This window comes from Heterodontus francisci, chromosome 3 (assembly GCF_036365525.1).
Source record: "Heterodontus francisci isolate sHetFra1 chromosome 3, sHetFra1.hap1, whole genome shotgun sequence".
Classification (NCBI taxonomy): domain Eukaryota; kingdom Metazoa; phylum Chordata; class Chondrichthyes; order Heterodontiformes; family Heterodontidae; genus Heterodontus; species Heterodontus francisci.
In genome coordinates, this window is record NC_090373.1 from 193463610 (window position 1) to 193474653 (window position 11044).

Below are 11044 nucleotides of genomic sequence, written 5' to 3' on the forward strand. Positions count from 1 at the left end.
TAGGCTGACTGGCCTACAATTACTCAGTCTATCCATTTCTCCCTTTTTAAACAATGGTACAACGTTAGCTGTCCTCCTGTCCTCCAGCACCATACCTGTAGCAAGAGAGAATTGGAAAACGATGCTCAGAGCCGCCGCTATTTCTTCTCTTGCTTCCCTTAACAGCTTAGATACATTCTGTCCGCACCTGGAGATTTATGCACTTTCAAAGATGTCAAACCTCTTAATACTTCCTTTCTCATGATGTTAATTTCATCTAATATTTCTCACTCCTCCTCCCTGATTGCAATCTCTTACTGTAACTTTTGGTGGAAATTCAAGAGAAATGGTGTAAAACATCTAGTTGAAGCTATGGGTGGTAACTTCAACTTCAACTTGGATAATGTGACAACTTACAGTTACTGCTTGGGAGACCAGTCCCACTGCTGAGATTTTGAGTTTATGTCCAGAAGAGGGCACCAAACACGCACCAAATTAGCAAATCCACCGTCTGATCGTTCCAGTGTGGATTTCCCATTTGCTGTCTGATTTATTCTGTGGCTTCTCACGCTGTGGATCCTGGGGTAAACATAGACATCTACAGCACTGAATGAAGCCATTTGGCCATCATTTCTGTGACAGTCGAAAAAGAGCTATTCAACCTAATCCCACTTTCCAGCTGTTATATATTGTTATTCTATCTGTAAAGTGCTAGGAGAGAGATCGACTATTGACATGCTGTTCTCCCTTCGTCAGATACAGGAGAAATGCCGTGAACAACAGATGCCCCTCTACATTGCTTTCATTGATCTCACCAAAGCCTTTGACCTCGTCAGCAGACGTGGTCTCTTCAGACTACTAGAAAAGATCGGATGTCCACCAAAGCTACTAAGTATCATCACCTCATTCCATGACAATATGAAAGGCACAATTCAACATGGTGGCTCCTCATCAGAGCCCTTTCCTATCCTGAGTGGTGTGAAACAGGGCTGTGTTCTCGCACCCACACTTTTTGGGATTTTCTTCTCCCTGCTGCTTTCACATGCGTTCAAATCCTCTGAAGAAGGAATTTTCCTCCACACAAGATCAGGGGGCAGGTTGTTCAACCTTGCCCGTCTAAGAGCGAAGTCCAAAGTACGGAAAGTCCTCATCAGAGAACTCCTCTTTGCTGACGATGCTGCTTTAACATCTCACACTGAAGAATGCCTGCAGAGTCTCATCGACAGGTTTGCGTCTGCCTGCAATGAATTTGGCCTAACCATCAGCCTCAAGAAAACGAACATCATGGGGCAGGATGTCAGAAATGCTCCATCCATCAATATTGGCGACCACGCTCTGGAAGTGGTTCAAGAGTTCACCTACCTAGGCTCAACTATCACCAGTAACCTGTCTCTAGATGCAGAAATCAACAAGCGCATGGGTAAGGCTTCCACTGCTATGTTCAGACTGGCCAAGAGAGTGTGGGAAAATGGCGCACTGACACGGAACACAAAAGTCCGAGTGTATCAGGCCTGTGTCCTCAGTACCTTGCTCTACGGCAGCGAGGCCTGGACAACGTATGCCAGCCAAGAGCGACGTCTCAATTCATTCCATCTTCGCTGCCTTCGGAGAATACTTGGCATCAGGTGGCAGGACTATATCTCCAACACAGAAGTCCTTGAAGCGGCCAACATCCCCAGCTTATACACACTACTGAGTCAGCGGCGCTTGAGATGGCTTGGCCATGTGAGCCGCATGGAAGATGGCAGGATCCCCAAAGACACATTGTACAGCGAGCTCGCCACTGGTATCAGACCCACCGGCCGTCCATGTCTCCGTTATAAAGACGTCTGCAAACGCGACATGAAATCGTGTGACATTGATCACAAGTCGTGGGAGTCAGTTGCCAGCATTCGCCAGAGCTGGCGGGCAGCCATAAAGACAGGGCTAAATTGTGGCGAGTCGAAGAGACTTAGTAGTTGGCAGGAAAAAAGACAGAGGCGCAAGGGGAGAGCCAACTGTGCAACAGCCCCAACAAACAAATTTCTCTGCAGCACCTGTGGAAGAGCCTGTCACTCCAGAATTGGCCTTTATAGCCACTCCAGGCGCTGCTTCACAAACCACTGACCACCTCCAGGCGCGTATCCATTGTCTCTCGAGATAAGGAGGCCCAAAAGAAAGAAAGAAAGTGCTAGGAACTAATTAGCTAGGAACTAGTTGTTATGTGCAAGTGTTCCAGCGGGGCCACATTCACGGCTGCACTGGAGAGAGAGTCATGTGGCCAGTCCTACAGCAGGCAGCATGGTGGCTGAACAAATAAATGAAAAGCTCAAGGGTGGTAAGGATAATCCAGGAAATTATAGGCCGGTGAGCCTTACGTCAGTGGTAGGGAAACTATTGGAGAGGATTCTTCGAGACAGGATTTACTCCCATTTGGAAACAAACAAACTTATTAGTGAGAGACAGCATGGTTTTGTGAAGGGGAGGTCGTGTCTTACTAATTTGATTGAGTTTTTTGAGGAAGTGAGGAAGATGATTGATGAGGGAAGGGCGGTGGATGTTGTCTATATGGACTTTAGTAAAGCCTTTGACAAGGTCCCGCATGGCAGACTGGTGCAAAAGGTGAAGTCACACGGGATCAGAGGTGAGCTGGCAAGATGGATACAGAACTGGCTCAGTCACAGAAGACAGAGGGTAACAGTGGATGGGTGTTTTTCTGAATGGAGGGATGTGACTAGTGGTGTTCGGCAGGGATCAGTGCTGGGACCTTTGCACTTTGTAGTATATATAAATGATTTGGAGGAAAATGTCGCTGGTCTGATTAGTAAGTTTGCGGACGACACAAAGGTAGGTGGAGTTGCGGATAATGATGAGGATTGTCAGAGGATACAGCAGGATATAGATCGGTTGGAGACTTGGGCGGAGAAATGGCAGATGGAGTTTAATCCGGACAAATGTGAGGTAATGCATTTTGGAAGGTCTAATGCAGGTGGGAAGTATACAGTAAATGGCAGAACCCTTAGGAGTATTGACAGGCAGAGAGATCTGGGCGTACAGGTCCACAGGTCACTGAAAGTGGCAACGCAGGTGGATAAGGTAGTCAAGAAGGCATACGGCATGCTTGCCTTCATCGGTCGGGGCATAGAGTATAAAAATTGGCAAGTCATGTTGCAGCTGTACAGAACCTTAGTTAGGCCACACTTAGAATATTGTGTGCAATTCTAGTCGCCACACTACCAGAAGGACGTGGAGGCTTTGGAGAGGGTACAGAGGAGGTTTACCAGGACGTTGCCTGGTCTGGAGGGCATTAGCTATGAGGAGAGGTTGGAAAAACTCGGATTTTTTTCACTGGAACGACGGAGGTGGAGGGGCGACATGAAAGAGGTTTACAAAGTTATGAGCGGCATGGACAGAGTGGATAGTCAGAAGCTTTTTCCCAGGGTGGAAGAGTCAGTTACTAGGGGACATAGGTTTAAGGTGCGAGGGGCAAAGTTTAGAGGGGATGTGCGAGGCAAGGTTTTTACACAGAGGGTGGTGAGTGCCTGGAACTTGCTGCCAGGGGCGGTGGTGGAAGCAGATACGATCGCGACGTTTAAGAGACATCTTGACAAATATATGAATAAGAAGGGAATAGAGGGATATGGGCCCCAGAAGTGCAGAAGGTGTTAGTTTCGGCAGGCATCAAGATCGGCGCAGGCTTGGAGGGCCGAATGGCCTGTTCCTGTGCTGTACTGTTCTTTCTTCTTTGTTCTTTCCAAGTGTTATTATTTCCAACAGCTGGGAATCAGAAAACAACAAGAAGACGTAACACCAGCTCTTAATCCATAGCTCTGGAGGTTACAGCATGTCGTACATATCCAAGTATTTTTTGAATGTGGGTTTTTACCTCCTCCACCCTGACAGACAGTGAGTTCCAGACCCCCTCACCATCCTCTGGGTGAAAACATTTCTCCTCATTTCCCACTAATCCTTCATTCAACCAATTACTTTAAATCTATGCCCCCGGTTATTGCCCTCTTTGCTAAGGGAAATCGCTACTTGTTATCCACTCTATCTAGACCTCTCATAATTTTATACAGCTCACTTAAATTTTCCCTCAGCCTCCTCAGTTCCACAGAAAACCCCGACCTATCCAAACTTTCCTCAAAGCTAAAGTCCTGGCAACATTCTTCTCGTAAAGTTGAGACATGGGAGTTCTTCAACTCTGCATTGAAAAAAAGGAGCACTATCTGCTTAAATAGTGCATGGGGCACTGAGACAGCACAGTGTACCTGAGCACTGTGATGGTGTGAGGGGCTTCAGTTACATGGAGAGAATAGATAAACTGGGATTGTTTAGAAGGTTAAAGGGAGATTTAATAGAGATGTTCAAAATCGTGAATGGTTTTGGCAGAGTAAAAGCAGAGAAACTGTTTCCAGTGGCAGAAGGTGTTGGTAACCAGAGGCCACAGATTTAAGGTAATTGGCAAAAGAACCAGAGGCAACAGGAGATTTTATTTTACACAGCGTGTTGTTGTGATCTGGAATGTACTGTCTGAAAAGGAAGTGGAAGCAGATTCAACAGTAATTTTCAGAAGGGAATTGGTTAAATAATTGAACGGAAAAAGAATTACAGGGCTGTGGGAAAAGAGCAGTGGTGTGGGACTAATTGGATTGCTCTTTCAAAAGGCCGGCATAGGTGCGATGGGCTGAATGGCCTGCTTTTGTACTTTATGATTATACATAGCTCCTAACACAAACTCAGCAGGTCTGACAGCATCTGTGGATTCAATGAATGGCCTGACACTGAGAAGTTCCGAGGAACAAAGGGACCTCGGCGTGTTTGTCCATAGATCTCTGAAGGCAGAAGGGCAGGTTAATAGGGTGGTGAAAAAGGCAGATGGGACACTTGCCTTTATCAATCGAGGCATAGATTACAAAAGCAGAGAGGTCATGTTGGAGTTGTACGGAACTTTGGTAAGGCCACAGCTGGAGTACTGTGTGCAATTCTGGTCACCACGTTATAGGAAGGATGTGATTGCATTGGAGGGGGAGCAGAGGCGATTCACCAGGATGTTGCCTGGGATGGAACATTTAAGCTATGAAGAGAGGTTGGATAGGCTTGGGTTGTTTTCGCTGGAGCAGAGAAGACTGAGGGGTGACCTGATCGAGGTGTACAAGGTTATGAGGGGCATGGGCAGGGTGGATAGGGAGCAGCTGTTCCCCTTAGTTGAAGGGTCAGTTACGAGGGGTCACAAGTTTAGGGTGAGGGGCGGGAGGTTTAAGGGGGATTTGTGGAAGAACTTTTGTACCCAGAGGGTGGTGACGGTCTGGAATGCCCTGCCTGGGAGGGTGGCAGAGGCGGGTTGCCTCACATCCTTTAAAAAGTACCTGGATGAGCACTTGACATGTCATAACATTCAAGGCCATGGGCCAAGTGCTGGCAAATGGGATTAGGTAGACAGGTCAGGTGTTTTAATGCATCGGTGCAGACTGGATGGGCCGAAGGGCCTCTTCTGCACTGTATTATTCTGTGAAGCTGAGGTACTCACACAAGCTAAGATCCTCACACAAGCTGAGATACTCACACAAGCCTACTGCACCTGGTATTCCCAGGCAGTCTCCCATCCAAATACTAACCAGGCCTGAGTCTGCTTAGTTTCTGAAATCAGATGAGATCGGGCATTTTCAGACTAGTATGGCCGTAGGCAGCAGCTACCAGGGGCAGTCACTTGGCTGGGAGTGTACTACAGGCCGCCAAACAGTCAGGGCGAGATAGAGGAGCAGATATGTCGGGAAATCTCAGAGAGGTGTAAAAATAATAGGGTGAGTGACTGCCCTTGATAGGAAGGCAGCATTTGACTGAATATGGCATCAGCGCACAGACTGCAGGGGCCAGCGAGAAAAAGCTTGCCCATTGCTTGTGTGCCTGAGTGTATGTGAAGGGCTGTTATGTCAGCAGCCTCTGCTGGCAGCAAAAGCCTACTGCACCTGGTATTCCCAGGCAGTCTCCCATCCAAGTACTAACCAGGCCTGAGTCTGCTTAGCTTCCGAGATCAGACGAGATCGGGCGTGTTCAGACTAGTATGGCTGTAGGCAGCAGCTTCCTGCCTTTTTCTTTACTTCAAGGCATGCGGTGCCGTCACTTCTTTTTGCCAGTCTCTGTATTTTTTTTTTGACAAATCTTGCCCACCTTGCTCTCTTCCTTCCCCGCCTGGCACATCTGAAAACTACAAGCCCTACTCACGCTTCACCAGCCTCCACCCTGCACTCTCCAACAATTCAACATTCCTCCCTTCCACGCTGCTGCCAGCAAACCCTGCACAAGCGGCAGCCACACATTCAAAACCCTCTCTTTTCTCATTCTCTTTCAACACAGCCACCGGCAGCACACCAGCAACTTGCTTTCATACAGCGCCTTCAACTTAGCAACCCTTCCCTCCGCGCCATACGGGATACAAAGACAAATACCAATTCAAGGCGGCCAACCGGAGCCAAGGCACACAGCAGCCATCCACCAATTCAACTGCGCAACCACTCCAGACCACCAGAACACTTGACAAGTCACTTCTCTGTAAACAACACCCACAGTCACAAAACACCTGCTGTTTACTTAGCTGAAGACATGTGACTACCAGTAATTCTTTTTAAACAAAGTTCTTCCAGTCATCTTTTAAAAAAAACCAAGTCCAGCATCTATGGAATCACTTCAGTCCTCCAAAGGAATCCATCTCTAGAATCTTCAACCACGAGTCCTCAAAAAAAATTAAAAAATAGAAGCACTTTCATAACTGCCCGGGTCTGGTTAGTCAGTGACTTTACCTAACAGAAACAGCTTCTGAATTCAGTCTTCACTGTCATCTGCTTGATGGCACGCCACTCCTGCCTAATCTGCCTTGTCTGCCTGCTCTGCTTGAGCTGGGAAGGATTCTGTCTCCTTTAATCTGGTTCTAACCAGTGTCAGTTTCCCTGGAAACCTGAAGTTGTTTTTCCAGCTTCTGATGCTGTTTCAATTCTAGTTTTTGTTTCAATTCTAGTTTTCCTCTCAGGGTAGAAAAAAAACAAGCTTTGCAGCAAAAAGATTCCATCACACTGGTCCATTGATATATTCCTGCAATCATAGAATAGAATCATAGAATGGCCTTTCACCCCATCATGTCGGTGCCACTATCTGCAAGAGCAATTCACCTAGCCCCACTCTCCTGCTTTTTCCCCATAGCCTCAGATAATTCTCCAGTTCTCTTTTGAAGGCCTCCATTACACTCCATTGCCTCCACTACAGTCTTATCAGTGCATTCCGGATCCTAACCACTCGCTGTGTAAAAATGTTTTTCCTCTTGTCACTCTTGCTTCTTTTGTCAATGACCTTAAATCAGTGCCCTCTGGCTCTGGATCCTTCCACCAATGGCAACAGTTTCTTCCCGTCTCCTCTGTCCAGACACCTCATGATTTTGAATACCTCTATCAAATCTCCTCTTAATCATCTCCAAGGAGAACAGACCCAGTTTTGCCAACCTATCCACGTAACTGAAGTTACCCCAAAGCTGTAAATCCCCATCCCACACACTCTCCTTCCTCCCCATGCTGAAATTTAAACCCATCGCACCATCTCTACCATTTCTTTCCTCCATTCACAGTTTTTTCCTCCCGCTATTGCGACTGGGTTCAGTTCTCCAGCCCCTGTGCACAGAGTGAGAATCAAATCAATGAGTCGATAATTTTCTTTCCTGGTCACTGGGACACTGAAGCTCCACCTATTCTCTGTGCCGTCACCAAGATGACCAAGCATGCACTCTCCTCCCTGCTCAACCAAGATGGCAGCCATTAAACTGGGCCTGTTCCCAGGAAAAAGCTCCGGAGCTGCAAATGCGGGACCTGGAAGTTATTGGGGGCTTGCAGCCTACATCAGATGTTACTGAAGCCTCCCCCCCCACTTGCTGGCTCCATTCCTCCCCTGCGCTCTCCCGACTCTCATCCACTGCAAAAGCCGACAGCTTTCTTCTTTATTATCAACTACTCAGTCATTTTCTGAATCATACATCCCGACACGGAACACAAAAGTCCGAGTGTATCAGGCCTGTGTCCTCAGTACCTTGCTCTACGGCAGCGAGACCTGGACAACGTATGCCAGCCAAGAGCGACGTCTCAATTCATTCCATCTTCACTGCCTTCGGAGAATACTTGGCATCAGGTGGCAGGACTATATCTCCAACACAGAAGTCCTTGAAGCGGCCAACACCCCCAGCTTATACACACTACTGAGTCAGCGGCGCTTGAGATGGCTTGGCCATGTGAGCCGCATGGAAGATGGCAGGATCCCCAAAGACACATTGTACAGCGAGCTCGCCACTGGTATCAGACCCACCGGCCGTCCATGTCTCCGTTATAAAGACGTCTGCAAACGCGACATGAAATCGTGTGACATTGATCACAAGTCGTGGGAGTCAGTTGCCAGCATTCGCCAGAGCTGGCGGGCAGCCATAAAGACAGGGCTAAATTGTGGCGAGTCGAAGAGACTTAGTAGTTGGCAGGAAAAAAGACAGAGGCGCAAGGGGAGAGCCAACTGTGCAACAGCCCCAACAAACAAATTTCTCTGCAGCACCTGTGGAAGAGCCTGTCACTCCAGAATTGGCCTTTATAGCCACTCCAGGCGCTGCTTCACAAACCACTGACCACCTCCAGGCGCGTATCCATTGTCTCTCGAGATAAGGAGGCCCAAAAGAAAGAAAAAAGACATCCCTACATTCAAGTCCATATCATTGATAGATACCACAAAAAGCAAGGGACATAGTGTTGAACTCTGCAGAACCCCACTGGAAACAACCTTTCAGTCACAAAAACACCCATCAAACGTTACCCTTTGCTTCCTATCTCTGAGTCAGTTTTGAATCCAACTTGCCACTTTGCTTTGGATCCCATGGTCTTTTACTTTTATGACCAGACTGCCATGTGGCTCATCAAAAGCCTTACTAAATCCATGTAGACTACATCAAATGCACTGCCCTCATTGACCCTCCTTGCTACCTGTTCAAAAAATTCAATCATGTTAGTCAGACAAGACCTACCCTTAACAAATCCATGCTGACTGTCTTTGATTAATCTGTGTCTTTCTAAATGATGATTTATCCTGTTCCTCAGAATTTATTCAATAATTTTCCTACCAAGGAGGTTAGGCTGACTGGCCTACAATTACTCAGTCTATCCATTTCTCCCTTTTTAAACAATGGTACAACGTTAGCTGTCCTCCTGTCCTCCAGCACCATACCTGTAGCAAGAGAGAATTGGAAAACGATGCTCAGAGCCGCCGCTATTTCTTCTCTTGCTTCCCTTAACAGCTTAGATACATTCTGTCCGCACCTGGAGATTTATGCACTTTCAAAGATGTCAAACCTCTTAATACTTCCTTTCTCATGATGTTAATTTCATCTAATATTTCTCACTCCTCCTCCCTGATTGCAATCTCTTACTGTAACTTTTGGTGGAAATTCAAGAGAAATGGTGTAAAACATCTAGTTGAAGCTATGGGTGGTAACTTCAACTTCAACTTGGATAATGTGACAACTTACAGTTACTGCTTGGGAGACCAGTCCCACTGCTGAGATTTTGAGTTTATGTCCAGAAGAGGGCACCAAACACGCACCAAATTAGCAAATCCACCGTCTGATCGTTCCAGTGTGGATTTCCCATTTGCTGTCTGATTTATTCTGTGGCTTCTCACGCTGTGGATCCTGGGGTAAACAGAGACATCTACAGCACTGAATGAAGCCATTTGGCCATCATTTCTGTGACAGTCAAAAAAGAGCTATTCAACCTAATCCCACTTTCCAGCTGTTATATATTGTTATTCTATCTGTAAAGTGCTAGGAACTAATTAGCTAGGAACTAGTTGTTATGTGCAAGTGTTCCAGCGGGGCCACATTCACGGCTGCACTGGAGAGAGAGTCATGTGGCCAGTCCTACAGCAGGCAGCATGGTGGCTGAACAAATAAATGAAAAGCTCAAGGGTGGTAAGGATAATCCAGGAAATTATAGGCCGGTGAGCCTTATGTCAGTGGTAGGGAAACTATTGGAGAGGATTCTTCGAGACAGGATTTACTCCCATTTGGAAACAAACAAACTTATTAGTGAGAGACAGCATGGTTTTGTGAAGGGGAGGTCGTGTCTTACTAATTTGATTGAGTTTTTTGAGGAAGTGAGGAAGATGATTGATGAGGGAAGGGCGGTGGATGTTGTCTATATGGACTTTAGTAAAGCCTTTGACAAGGTCCCGCATGGCAGACTGGTGCAAAAGGTGAAGTCACACGGGATCAGAGGTGAGCTGGCAAGATGGATACAGAACTGGCTCAGTCACAGAAGACAGAGGGTAACAGTGGATGGGTGTTTTTCTGAATGGAGGGATGTGACTAGTGGTGTTCGGCAGGGATCAGTGCTGGGACCTTTGCTCTTTGTAGTATATATAAATGATTTGGAGGAAAATGTCGCTGGTCTGATTAGTAAGTTTGCGGACGACACAAAGGTAGGTGGAGTTGCGGATAATGATGAGGATTGTCAGAGGATACAGCAGGATATAGATCGGTTGGAGACTTGGGCGGAGAAATGGCAGATGGAGTTTAATCCGGACAAATGTGAGGTAATGCATTTTGGAAGGTCTAATGCAGGTGGGAAGTATACAGTAAATGGCAGAACCCTTAGGAGTATTGACAGGCAGAGAGATCTGGGCGTACAGGTCCACAGGTCACTGAAAGTGGCAACGCAGGTGGATAAGGTAGTCAAGAAGGCATACGGCATGCTTGCCTTCATCGGTCGGGGCATAGAGTATAAAAATTGGCAAGTCATGTTGCAGCTGTACAGAACCTTAGTTCGGCCACACTTAGAATATTGTGTGCAATTCTAGTCGCCACACTACCAGAAGGACGTGGAGGCTTTGGAGAGGGTACAGAGGAGGTTTACCAGGACGTTGCCTGGTCTGGAGGGCATTAGCTATGAGGAGAAGTTGGAAAAACTCGGATTTTTTTCACTGGAACGACAGAGGTGGAGGGGCGACATGAAAGAGGTTTACAAAGTTATGAGCGGCATGGACAGAGTGGATAGTCAGAAGCTTTCTCCCA

At 47.0% G+C, this 11044-nt stretch overlaps 2 non-coding genes across 2 annotated transcripts; both read right to left on the reverse strand.

Moving 5' to 3' along the window:
* Positions 1–5527: 5527 nt before the first annotated feature.
* Positions 5528–5646, reverse strand: LOC137367778 (5S ribosomal RNA). Its single transcript, XR_010974257.1, has one exon. It is a non-coding gene; the product is annotated as a 5S ribosomal RNA (ribosomal RNA).
* Positions 5647–5915: 269 nt separating this feature from the next.
* Positions 5916–6034, reverse strand: LOC137368571 (5S ribosomal RNA). Its single transcript, XR_010974782.1, has one exon. It is a non-coding gene; the product is annotated as a 5S ribosomal RNA (ribosomal RNA).
* Between the last annotated feature and the right edge of the window lie 5010 nt (positions 6035–11044).